The sequence below is a fragment of the Paralichthys olivaceus genome, chromosome 11 (assembly GCF_024713975.1).
Source record: "Paralichthys olivaceus isolate ysfri-2021 chromosome 11, ASM2471397v2, whole genome shotgun sequence".
NCBI classification, from domain to species: domain Eukaryota; kingdom Metazoa; phylum Chordata; class Actinopteri; order Pleuronectiformes; family Paralichthyidae; genus Paralichthys; species Paralichthys olivaceus.
In genome coordinates this window covers 25,876,473-25,890,898 of record NC_091103.1, presented here as the reverse complement: position 1 = coordinate 25,890,898, position 14,426 = coordinate 25,876,473, and the positions used below count along the sequence as shown (strand labels likewise).

Sequence of the window (14,426 nt, the reverse complement as noted above, 5' to 3'; positions counted from 1 at the left end):
CTTGTAATGGTTGACTTGTTATTTTTAGTGACACTGTTGCGGTGTAATGTTCAATAACATGATTCAATCTTGTGATTGAATTAAGTTTCCAAGTGTTAATAATTCAATCATATGTATTTTCCAAGTTGACGAAACTATTACACTTGAGTTCGACCAGGAACATATCAGATGCTATTATATTCCACTGTTTAAAAAAACAAATCCAGGTTTTTTTTAAAAAAAGGTGGTTTGTGATAAACAACACAATAGTTTCCCCCCAGTATTTATTGTATGCAAAATAATTCATTAGACTTATTTATCTCAAAATGAGTTTTTCATTTGGCTCAATATTCATATATTTGCTTATTATTTTTTGGTTGGTCAATGTTCAACCGACACAAAGATGTTGGTAATGTGACTCAAACCGAGAGGTATAGTAGGTTCAGTGTCGTCATAGTGGGAATGGAATGGATGACATGCTTCCCGATGGTATGTTGACCATACAACCCTTACTACAGCGTGAGAGAACCTAAATATTCTAGAAGCTTACAAGCTCTGACCAGGTCGATGGCATCATCATGTCTCTGCAGAGGACATTAGTCAGGACTTCCACTAAGAGCTCAAGTGGGTGATCTGGAGGTCTATTCATAGACTGAGTGGTTTAGAGTTATGCTTCCAGACATACAGAGACACTGAGAGTGAGTTTGGACTGTGGTATGTTAATAGAGAGGTTTATACTGTGTTAACCACAGTTAATATTCCACGTTACTGAAAGGGAAGCCCTCTGTTGTTTGTCTTTGCTCTCATATGTACAGGGTGGCCAGCCTTTTCAAATCAGTCTTACTACTACATTACTTCACCACACACGGTAACCTGTTCAACAATGTAACTGTAATAAAATCTCTGCAAATTCAGTTTCACATGCAGATTAAATCAAGTGAAACTAGCAGCAGGAAGGTTGGAATGCATGTACAACACTATAGCTTTGTGAGATGATTAGGAAGGACTGTCAATGATTTGTAGCAAATTTCAAAGCAGAGACAGTGGTTGTTTAATGTAGACGGCAGTTTTTCTTCCCATGGAGTTGGCACATGTGGCACTTTGCCAGAGCTCCTCCCCCTGCCCCATTATCCTTCTAGTCCGACAAGCCCCCCCACCCCTGGCAGTGAGGGGCCTGGCTGTATTACACTTCACCGTGGCTTGAATACCAAGGAACACTCCAAAGGGAAGGACTGAATCCAAATGACTAAATGAGTCCACCAACTGTTTACACAGGATAAAGCTTCAGGAACACATGCACACATACCTGCACACGCACACATGTCAAGAAAAGCAACAACAGCAGAGTTTAGTGATCTGTGTTGATGGGTGAGATTAAATTTAAATACCAGAGAAAAGCTTAATGCTCCCAGACCCTGGTGAATTATGTAATTCTATTTCAATTTCTCCCCCCAAAAAATCTTACCTTTATAGTACTGACTTCAGTGCAGCAATCAAGCATTCACTTGGCTCTGTGGTCCATTGCTTCTTTAGTCTTAGTCTCAGTGAACTTTATTGTCAACCAAACAATGCAACAGGTCACAGAGGATTCAAATTGCGTTTCCCCATACTCCAAATGTGCAAGTAATATATAACACACAACTTATAACAAACAACAAATAGTGCAAACAAACAACAACAATGGAAACAACATATACAGACAGACAATGGACCTATAAGTTGTATAAGAAAAAATAAATGAATAAATAAAATAAAATAAAATGAAAATAAAATGAAATTCACAGTGTGACAGAGTGTATTCATGACAATAAAAGTAATTCTTCTTTTTCTTCTTCTATTCAAATTTTGAGGTATGTTATCAAGGGGCTATAATGAAGATGCAACACGGAAAAGTGCAAAGTGTAAAAAGTGGTAAGGGGGAGGTGCAGCCATACAGTATATCTGGGTGTCAAACACTGTTGGATCCACCTGAGATTTATTTTCCTTTTATTTTCAGTGTATAATCTTCAGCAGTCCTTTTCAACTGCAGCCCATTGGGCCAAAGTGTGTTTGGGTTCTGAGGGTTCTGCTTCCCCCCCCCAACACAATAGAGGTATTTATCTCAATATACAGTACAGACAAATCCAACAACAACTCTTTCTGGGACACTTTACATCCCTTAAGTCCCTGTTACTATAATCAACCAATTGCAGACTACTTTTATTTTCTGAATCTGAATAATGCTTTAGAAAGTTTCTCCAAATGGTCTTTAGAGTGAATATCCTTTCACAGCCAATGTGTCTCATCCATCTATCAGTTTATCAAATGAGTAAAACCAGAGGTGGGAAGTAACAAAGTACAAATATTTCATTACTGTACTTAAGTAGATTTTTCAGGTATCTACTCCTTAAATTCTCAAAACTGGCTCGTTACTTGTTTCAACCTCCACGGATGACAACACGACATAAGAAAACACATCAACACAGAGAGGACCTCACTAAACCATCCAATCTATGGTAGTGACAGGTGGTGTGTACAAAGGGCAGGGACTTAATCAACCCGAACACATTCCACATCCATTTATTCCCTGTAGTCTTTATTATTCTGTCTGAAATTTGGCAGCAAAACTAGATGTGTGTCCAGTGATTTTTTTTCTCAGTACCAGTTCTGTGTAGGTTGATACCAAAAGAGGAAAACTATCCTATATCCTAGAAAAAGCATTGTGTATCATTGAAGTTGAAAATTCATTTTTACTTTTTACTCATATACTTGAGAACATTTCAGAGCCTGTACTTGAGTTAAGGAGTTGTATCAGTACTTTTACTTTTACCAGAGTCTTTTTTTACTCAAGTATCTGTATTTCTACTTTAGTAAAGAATGTGAGTACCTTTGCCACCTCTGAGTAACACAGTTTAATGTGTAAATATGCAGTGACAACCTGAGCTACTGTCCCGAGATGAGAAGTTCAGTGAAAGGTTTCACAATGAACTACACTGGCCATGCTCTTTCTGCAGATTTATTGCAGAGTTTAAACAGCAACATGGATTTGTTATTATGTTCAGTTAATAATGAAATTGCCTTTACACCACAGTGATGGACATGAATTGGAAAGAGAGAGAGAGAGAGCTGAGGGAGAGTTCAAGACAATAAGAAAACAATTACTCTTTCTTAAGTAATTATTCACTGACAAAAATGATCACCTCCGATAAAATGTGAAGATCGATACCTAACACCATAATTCTCACAAAGTCATCAGGATTAATTGTTCTCTTTAAATTTACCAGCTGGGGGCAGATGTTTATTTAACACTGTGCCATCCTCTCTTTTTATGTTGTTGAAAGATAAAAGGATATTCAAATTTCTTCTGTTATTCTATTGAGGAAATGTCAAAGACAAAGGCCTGTGAGGCTGGGCGTCATCCAGCACTTCCTGTTTTGCAAACTTGTTACTTATGGCATATTTACCAGGAGCATAAGCCTGCATCCTCTAAGAGAGGATGTGGTCATCTTAGTATTTCATGTAAATGAATTGGCAAGTCACGGGTCCTTAAATATCTATTGACAACATTAAACAACTTTACAATAAACCTTTGAATAATATTGACAAGCTGCGGGAATGGGGATTGTCTGTCTAATGGAAGGAGACAGTGTGTAAACTGAGGTCTGCTGGGAGTCAGTCAGTAAGCCACCATCGTAAACCTTAAAGTTGCCCTTTTCGATTAACAATTTGGTCAACCATTTGGTCAGTCCTCCACATATATCTTTGCTCATGCAATTATACATACACAAATGTAACATTTCCATTACAGTGCTAAAAGTGTTCGAGCTGAGCAGGGATCAGTGAGGATGAGGTCGTATTTAAAGAGACCACTTTGGTGAGAGAATGGGCTGTGATTGGTTCGTGACTGACGAGCACCCATAAACCTATCTGTAGCTGAGCATATGACTCTGTGTTCTGCATGAACTAACACAATGCTTCATTAGTCACAATTCAAGTTCAGGATTTCTACGAGGACATTCTCACTTTAAACTTAATGTCCCTTGATGATAGTATTCTAAGAGTTTGAGGACTGATGCCTAAAATTTATGTCCTTGGTTTTTGTCACATTTAGTAGTAAAAATGCACAGTCACACCAATACAGATTCACAATCCACAATGGGACCATGGTTGTTCTCATCTGCATGGAGGAGACTGACTGTCACAGAGTCATCAGCAAATTTGAAAAGTAATCTGTTGTCATGCCAGCTGCGGCAGTCATCAGTATACACATTATAGAGGGGAGGTGAAAGGACACAGGAGGAGACCCTGTGGATGATGACAATATGTCTTACATGCATTACTTTCTGTGTCAGTTGTCAGTTGCAGCTCGAGGCATGTATCCAAAATTATCTTTTCCAGGCACTATACTGATACTGTAGTCACTACAAGTTACGCATGTTCCATTTTGCCTGGGGGGACATTTAAAACAAACCAGTCTACAAAACAATAAAAATCACATGAAAATCAACCTCCCTCCTCATCTTTTCATATTTTTTTACTCCTCCATTTTTTAATGTGGATTTAAAATTTAATACTGAGCATAGCTGTGAAATTGCCCCCCCAAATAGAAATGGTACAAGTTGTCAAATAAATGTTATCTACATAAATCCCCACAGATTTCAAAAACATTCTCAGAACAAAGTTAACATCACAGTATATTGTAAGGTATCACATTTTTTATTACTCACCTTATTGATGGAACCTCAACCATATTTACTGTCCCTGGCTCAGACTCTCTCTCAAGCATCTACAGTAGGTGTTTTCATTCCCAAAACACAGGCTCTCTTGTGGTTCCAAGAGTCTGTAAGAGTAGAACAGGAGGTAGAGCATTCAGCTACCAGGCAGACAACTTCTGTGCATTTACGGTTAAACTTAAAACATTCCTTTTTGATAAAGCCTTGCTGGATCAGGTGAGTCCTGAACCATCCCTTAAGCTGCTATAGGTCTAGACTGCAGGGGAAACTCCCATCATCCACAGAGCACTTCTCCACTTCTCTCTGTCTCTCTGCCCCCCCCCCCCCAGTAAGTGAGGGAGTTTTTGTGGGAACTGTTATGTTTCTTTAGATTGATTTGAAGGTCTTGACCTTCTATGTAAAGTTCCTTGAGATAATGTATATTATGATTTGGCGCTATACAAATAAAATTGAATTGAATTGAATAGGTGTTGGGATGATAATAACAATAATTAATTGAACAGTACTATTGCAATATATTCAGAAGACTTTTCAAAAATAATGTTTTTTTTTCTTTCATGAACATATTTTCCATTTCATATTATGCACACGCCAACCTATAACTGTGGGCTGAGTTTCCTGAGCACATATACACATTCACCTAACACACTGGTAAATATTAACCATTACTATGAGGAACTAATACCTGAAAAAGGGAGTATTTGAATGAACAATACATGGACACAAACTTTTCTCAAATCATGTGCATTATGACTGAAGGGAGTAAGCAAGGTGTCTCTTAACGTTCCTCAAAAGCTACATGCTCCCTCTGCTGGATCCCTCTGGTAACTACCCCTGCTCTTACTGCTGCTGGTGTTAGAATAACTTGTTGAACATAAAACACAAGAATACACAAAAATACTGTTCTCTAACTGCTGCAACTGACAGTAAACATTATAACCATAACATGAATATGCTCAAGTATTAGAATATGAGAAATTTAATGTTACTCTGCTACTTCAGCTAACTTGCTGGTGAAGCACAATATTCCTTGTGTCACAAAAGCAACACGTGTCAGAACCTGTCTGACTGCCTAATTCAACCAGTTACAACTTTTTTTCTTTCGCGCCTGCGGACACCAGGCCGAAATAGGTGGATGGGCTTTCTGTAAAGAAGGCTCCTGTTGTGGTTTCAAACCTCTCCGTGCTTTCTGGCATTTGCTGGAGGCCCGTCAAATTGCAATCTATAATGAAAGGGGATTCAGAAGTTAGTGTAAATCCCATTATCAATGCCTAGTATATGCTGGCCCCTCATTTCAGCCAAATAAGCCTCAAACTGTTTGAAAGTTACACCTTTGCGATCACGTAGGCCCCCCGATCAACATTCTTCCCTCTCATACCCATATGTACTCTGTACGGCTATGAAAATGGAGCCCTTAGAAATGGGCTTAATTGATACCAAAGGTCACAAAGGTCACCTGGGACCTTCTGCGGTTTTGGTGAAAATCGGTAATGCAGGCTCAAAGAGCCCCTCATGACCAGTGGGTCAAATTTGGGGCTCCTAGGCCCTTGGGAAGGCCCCGAAAGGGATCGTAATTTTCCCAAAAATCTCCAGAACCAAGAGGCTGCGAACCCTGTTTAGGCCCCTGACCAGCTAGAGGGCTGAAATCCAAGTGACAACTCATGTAGCGTTGATAAGAAATTCCCTCAAGCAGTCCAAGTTACCAGATATAATGAAATTCCCTACTGACAGTCCTAACATATCACATTCACAGTGACGTTACGCTGACCTTTAACTTCGAAGGGAATAAAATCCTTCATCTTTGAATTGAAGTTAATATTTTTACCAAGTTTGACGACATTCCCATAGGCTGATCTTGATATATCATTTTAAGGAAAAATATTAACATACTTTGTGAGAACACTGTGACATTTGGCTACCAAAATGAAATCCAAATTCATGTGAATGTTTGTGCCAAATATGAAAGAATTCCCTGAAGGCATTTTGGATATATATCGCATATACAAGGCAAGAAGTGTGCTTTGTGAGGTGCTAGTGACCTTGCCATTTGATCTTTGACAACTTGATTGAGTCCAAATGAATGTTTGTGCCACATGTAATGATATTTCCTTTGGACAATCTTGATAAATTGTATTCAAAACAATGCAAAGTTATGTGAGCTTGACCTTTTGACCTTTGACTAATATAACGTAGTTGTTCATGAGATATCGCATTCACATGAATGGGACAGACAGATGGATCGACAACTTGAAAACATAATGCCTCTGGCCATACTGAATGTGAAAATGGTAAAGAAATAAATATAGCAATACATGATAAATAATTTGTTCCATGTTCTTTTATTTTACATGGATGATTTCTTGACAAAACAAGCCAACTCTATAAATGTGAACTGAGTGTCAGAAATTAACATGACATTCATAGCATATGCAAACAATTTTCCCCCACAAATTTCTGTAACTTTCTGAGAATCTACATCACAGTATATTGTAAAATATCATGTGTTTCAATACTCACCTTATTGATGGAACCTCAGTGATGTCTACTGTCCCTGGCTCAGACACTCTCTCACGCATCTACAGTACATGTCAAGACAGGTAATGGTAGCATTAAAATAACATTAGATATCTACAATTCAGTTGAACTATTATAGTTTCAGATATTAACCATTTAATTCCGAGTTCAGTCAGGAACCCTTTGTTATGATTTACCCATTTGTTGCAAATGGGGACACAGTTATGATTGGCGCTGAAGGCTCCATTCTTTGGATGTTCCCTGGTTAGCCGAGCAGCGTGCTAAGATAAAACAGGGAACATATGCAGAACCCCCCAGTGGGCGTAGCAGGCAAGGTACTTTGGTTAAGATGATTTACCACAACCGTGTTTGTACTCTGAGCTGTGGTGGCAATTTCTGTGAAACAAGCAAATGTCAAACACTTCTTTATGTAAGTTTAATTCAGAATCTGCAGATGGACTCATTAGTACACGTCACCTGATTGACATGCACAAATGAGCAAAGAACATAGGAGAATCTGTGTTCTTATAACTCACAGCCCCCTCCCACTAAGCATGCAAAGGTATATATTACCCTTCTGTAGTTTCACTCAGTGGAGGAGACATCCTGTCCTTTTGTTTACATGTTCTGTGGATGACCCCCCCCCCCCCCCCCCCCCCCCCCCCCCCCCCCCCCCCCCCCCCCCCCCCCCCCCCCCCCCCCCCCCCGTGAGATCCCAGTTGTTTGATCCCAATCAGAGATACAACGAGATACCATAAAGTTGTGGTTTCTCGAGGCCATAAAACTCAAGTCTCTTAAGCCACCATCGTAAACCTTAAAGTTGCACTTTTAGATTAACAATTTGTTGGTCCTCGACATACAGTACATGTCTGCTCATGCAATTATACATACACAAATGTAACATTTCCATTACAGTGCTAAAAGTGTTATAGCTGAGCAGGGATCAGTGAGGATGAGGTCGTATTTAAAGGGACCGCTTTGGTGAGAGAATGGGCTGTGATTGGTGAGTGACTGACGAGCACCCATGAACCTATCGGTAGCTGAGCACATGACTCCGTGTCCTGCATGAACTAACACAATGCTTCATTAGTCACTATTTAAGTTCAGGATTTCCAAAATGACATTCTCACTTTAAACTTAATTGAAGGTATCTCGAATTGAGGCAAATTAAAGCTGACCTTGAATTGTGATCAGTCACAATCAAATTGTCATATATCACAAATCATAAACTGGATTTATTTTATTACATAATTAATTATGGATAAAATTACAAGGTATGTTGCAGAAATCTGGAATGGATATCTATATCATTGAGCATTGTACAAGTTACATTGTACAAGTACATGTTCTACTGAATAAGGGATCAGCCACTTGCTATCTGTAAACCCCCAACCCCCAAGTGAATCTCCTAATATTATGCTAGGTGTTGTTTGGGCAAAGAAAAACTTAAAAGAAAAAAAGTCTAATTTCTGCATTTCAGCAGGTGCTCTTAATAGAAATGTTCCCTTTTTAGCACCATGCATCTTATCCACTGAAATATCCACACTTACATCACTGATATAAACATATACCTATTGAGATTTAAATAAAGTAAATGGAGAATTACAGGATTACCTCCACATTTGCTATGGTTTGAGATACTGCTGCTAGTGCGACATCTAGTGGCAGTGAATATCGCTAATGAATATCATATGTACATAAACACTCTCAGAGGTGGGTAGTAGAACCTGTGGTGAACTTCAGCTGACATAAAAACTCAAAAGCTTTAGTTTGTCCAGTTTGGACGCGCTCCTGATGTAAATATAAAGTATTTAAATCTAGCAGGGCCCATTCTGTTCAATCTGTACAATTTTGACGATTGCCCACTGGTGGATTATTTTATATTCAATTCTTGCCAATAGATCACTTTCTCCTAAGTCTTATACACTGGACCTTTTAAGAAAATACTTCATTCAATACATTGTACTCATTTTCTTGTGGACAGTTTTTCATGCTCAAAAATCTTTGCTTTAACCCTCCGTTTAAGTGAATTGTTCTTTACTTTATTTGAAGTAAGAGTAGTTCAGTTAAAGAAGTCAAAGTACATTTCAGAACCTGTACTTTTATACTTTTACTTGGTTAAAGAAGCCGAAAAAGTGGTTAAACTTCTTTATTTTTAATACAAGTATCTGTACCTCTACTTGAGTAAAGAATGTGTGTGCTTTTATCACCTCTGCACACACATACACACACACAGTGGATTTTTTTTAACAACAGGGAGACCACAACTTCACAATAACACAACGATACCCACAAGCAACAGTTAAATTCGAAAAAACAAGCTGCAAAGCCACCAAACTCACGCCATGCAGTAGCAAACTGTCAATAACAACTGCCTGGACACTCCAAACAATTTGTAGAGCAACACATAATGTCCTGAGCACGTACTTACATAGGCATCAGGACAAACACCAAATGTTAGCTCTCAACTTGAACCCGGTTATGATGCTGTGGCAAGACTTTAGAGTACAGCATGAATGTACAGTTCATGCTCAAAAACCTATGTGCTGGATTTTAAAAAGTCCTGCAATGGCAATGGTTCAAAGATTCCTCCACAGGGATGTAAAAGACTTAAAGTTATTGCAAATAGAACAGTATTTAGGTTTTGGGGTGGATTACCTTTTAATGGGGGATTTAGATTAACTCTTTCCTTTCAATAAATCCAATGATATACTCACATTGTCTTTACCTTATATTAAAATGTGTTTGATGATCTGCAACATTGCTCGAAAAACATTCCTCTGTTACGTCATGCTGTCAAAAAATAACTTGATGATGTGAAGAGCTATTTGTTTCTCTTATCTGTGAAGATAGTTCTTGATAAATCTTTATAAGGCTATATGTTTGGAGTCATTGCTATGTGCATGATTGTATTATGCATGTTATTAATTATAATATTTTTGCACGGCACTAAATACAAACGATTTCTGCATCATCATGCCACTTTCAATTAACATACAGAAACAGAAGCAAATGAGACAGAGCTGTGGTTGTTCTCTAAGATGTGATACAGTTACATTTTGTTCTGTTGTTGCCTTTTAACTGAAGTGCCAGTATGTATGACATGTGTCAGATCAGCCTATGTTGTGGTGGCTGGTCATTATCCTGTCTGGTCCATCGGCCATCACGGACCAACATCCTGTCTGGTCAACAGACTGAGGCCCCTGCTGAAGAAATACAGAGTCACTGTGTACTTGTCTGGCCATGACCACAATCTGCAGGTATGTAAGTGAGTGCACGCTCAATCATAAAAAATATCATGTGTAAATGATACACATCAAGGAAGTGTATCTCAGTGTGTTGTTATTTGTCTGTCTGTCTCTTTGACAGTTATTTATTCTTTTTCATATCCCACTTATCACACTGTGTTTGAGAAGAGCATGTGCAAGATTGCCCCTCTCTGTACAGGAGGTGGCATTCACTAGTGGGTGCTACAAAGACTGTACTTGTTGATAGTTCAAAGCTAGTTTGCATCATTTTCTGGCACCAAGACTGGCATGTCACAGGTTTTATACATTTCCAAAAATTAGAAACCATCCAGATAGTTATTGGGTTAAATGATACTTTGTTTCAACGGATATTACTGGTCAATATAATTAGTCATAAAGATGAAATCTTATTTATTTTATATGAGCACAGTGTTGACATATTGTTCCAGGAAGATGAGCATTTGTTTTTCCTGCAGTAGTATAACTTACAGTCCAACAATTGGCTTCAACTTATCTCAATGAAGTAAATGATTGCACAATGTGATGGCTACTGAGTAAAGACAGCCTTAAGAATGGTACACTGTAAGCCTTATCTTCACTATGCAAGTCTGTATGGCACAAAATGACCGTAAAAAAACTAAAGTCACTGCACAAAAGAAGCAGAAAGGGAGGGGGGATTGAAAAGATGGAAACAATAACATAGAATGATACACTGTGATGGAATATCTGGTAACTTCATCTACCACTTGTATGATATGGTTTTATATTTAATTTTATAATTACCTCAACATTATGAAGTTATCTGTGTCTCTGTAAAACACGTTGGAGCAAGCGGAATCTACTGTGCAATGTGAGTGTTGCAGTCTAAGCATACAGATGTGTTGATTGTCAATATGTGTGTGTCAGTGTAAGAGGGAATCAATGTGCTGCATAAAGCCCTACAATGAAATAAGATTGGAAACAAGTGGTTGATATGAGAACAGTTAAATCAGGAGAGACTTTAACTTGACAGTTGAATATTTTTTTTTATTTCTATGCAATTAAGACCTTTGGCATTTTGACCCCTATGTGATGTCATTGGCATCAGAGGGGTTGATGGAGAAATAATTATGAATGACTCTGCTGGACTGGACCATGGCTTCGGATTAAACCGGAGGAGATTGGGTTGAAGGGGAGTTACAGCGGATCACTAATGACAGCTGACTGCCGGAGAGAGGAGAAAGGATTTCAAATTTGATCACAACCGCACGACTGGCTGGATGAGATTGTGGCAATATCTGAATGGCCATTCAAAATGCCCACAATCAGCTGATTAATAAGAAAAAATATATATAGAGAGATAGATTTGTGAGTAATTGAATATTTCAAATTTCAAATTTATATAGCACGGTATCACAACAAGCAGTTGTCTAAGGGTGCTGCACAAAAGTCCAAGTCCAAGAAGAAACACAAAATCCAACTTGTTCCACACCGAGCAAGCATGAGCAACAGCGGGGAGGAAAAACTCCCAGGTGTAAGAAACCTCCGGCAGAACTGGGCTCTTTGTGGACGGCCTCTGCCAGGAACGGTTTATGAGAAAGTTTTCCTGAATTATACTTCCTACTTATACTGTGCAGCTTCATGTTGCAGCTGAATACCCCTCATCTTACCCTCCTCTTCCAAACATGAAAGAGAACCTGTGGCAGCCTTCACTTGTCATAAAAACTCAAGAGGCGTTTAGTTTGTCCAGTTTTTACTACTGTAAAAACATGGCGGCCTCTGTAGAGAGGACCTGCTCCCCATGTAAATATAAAGTATTTAAATATAGATGGCTCATTCTAAGAAAACAACAATCGTACAATTTAGATAAAACACACTAGTGAAAACATCACTAGGATTGCTTTGTATTCACTTTCTGCTCCCTTTCACCTAAATCTTACACACTGAACCTTTAATGAATTTTGTCGCTGTATCTTGGTCTAATTGAGCACAACATTGATGCCTTTAATGGTGTCTGTCTCTGTACTTTTAACAGTTCATCAGAGAGGATGATGGGAGCTCATATGTAGTCAGTGGGAGTGGGGTGGTCAGCGATCCTGACACCACTCACAAGGACAGTGTTCCTCAGTCCTGGCAGCTCTACTCCAGTCCTGTCAATCACACAATAGGAGGCGTGGCTTACTTCCAGGTCACTGAGCATAAGATGACAGTCACCTTCATGCAGACTAACGGGAAATGTGTTTACCGCACAGAGCTGCCAACACGTATAGTCAGAAGTAATGGCATGCTCTAAAACTGAAGATATGATTACTGATATCTTTGGGCAATGGCATGTTACTATTAAGTGAAATGTGTATATATTAAGATATATTCATAGTATTTTGTACTGTATGTAATGTTTGACACATGTAACAAAATACAAACTGTTTTATGTCTTTTGTTGTGCATTGTATTTCATGATGGAGGCCTCAATGTGCAGGATAAAATATAGCTCTACTTGCATACAAGTAAGTAGTAGAGCAATAGTAGAGCCAAGTAGAGCATTGTTAGGTTTGCAACCAAAACATCTGCTCTGCCATTTTCACTCAAAATTGGACCAAATTAATATTTGATTGTCATATTACTGCTTTTATTTGTTCAAGTTTGTATTTACTTTGCTTGCTTTTCAGTCAAAGCACTTCCGTTTTTTAAAGTGCTATATGAATAAAGTGTATTAGTAGTATCAATATTATTATTATTATTATAGTATTCAAGTGAGTTTACTATGAGTGAGTGACTACAACAAGTTTCTGGAATCAGTGTGGGCGCCCATCTGCCTTGACTAGAGGAGAATAATGGAGGAGAGGAGAGATGAGTGGATAAGAGGGGAGAGAAGAGAGAGACAGAGAGAGACTGTTGTTGTCATAAAAATATAAATATAATGAATAGTGATACATTGAGATGCAATTATATTATTAATAATAACAGTTTATCATCATCATCATAATCATAATATGGTGGTAGTATTAGTAGTGAAATTTGGAGAGAGAGGGAGAGAGATAGAGAGATGGAAGCACAAACAATGGACTTTAGTTACATGAAGTAATATGAGAAAAATATGGGGCCACAGGCACAGTTCAGTGCATGTTGGGAGTTGTAGAAGAAAATTGTTGTTGTTTTCTCTATTTCTTTTGATATTTTTATGCACCTTTCAAGTTCCTGCTTTTCTTCATGACATCGATCTTTGTGTTTACTGTATCTACTTTCCCAGGAGGATGGCTTTTGAGACAGCTTTCCTGATTACATGTTGTTATGGCCTGGCTGGCTGAGACCATAACAATAATAATAATAAATGTATTTATACATAAAATGCAGCTAAAATGTATTATCATAGCAACAAGTCTTGAGTTGTTTCTTAAAACTATCAACAGAAGAAGCATGTCTGATGTGTGGTGGGAGTTTGTTCCAAACCTTTGGATAGCATAGCATAGGAAAGAGAAGCAAGAGAAAGCTGCTTCCCCAAACCTTTTATAGTTTGTTTTGGGGACATTGAGCAAGCCCGCTGTAGACGACCTGAGGGAATGATTCGTAACATATTCCCATAAACAGTCAGAGATGTATGACGGTGCTGTACCATTAAGAGAATTAAAAACAAGCAAAATAATTTTAAAATCAATCCTCAGTGATGCTAGAATCCAGTGTAAAGACACTAAAATAAGAGTAATATGGAATATTTTACTATTTCTCATTAAAACCATGGCTGCTGAATTTTGCAAAAACTGTAGGCGATCGATGGATTTTTTCGGTAATCCTGAATATAGTGCATTACAGTAGTCCAGGCGAGAAAGTATAAAAGCATGAATGAACTTTTTGGCAGTTTCCAAAGTGAGGTACAGTCTTACTCTTGCAATGTTTCTTAAACGATAAAAGGCAATCTTTGTGACATTGTTTATGTGTGGATTAAAATCTAGTCCTGAGTAACACCCAGGTTCTTTATTTTTGATTTGTTTTGCAG

General features: G+C 38.3%; 1 pseudogene; it reads right to left on the bottom strand.

The window, feature by feature from the left end:
- The window catches only part of LOC138412106 (tissue factor-like), a 39,284-nt pseudogene that overhangs the window by 11,931 nt on the left and 12,927 nt on the right, over positions 1 to 14,426 (bottom strand).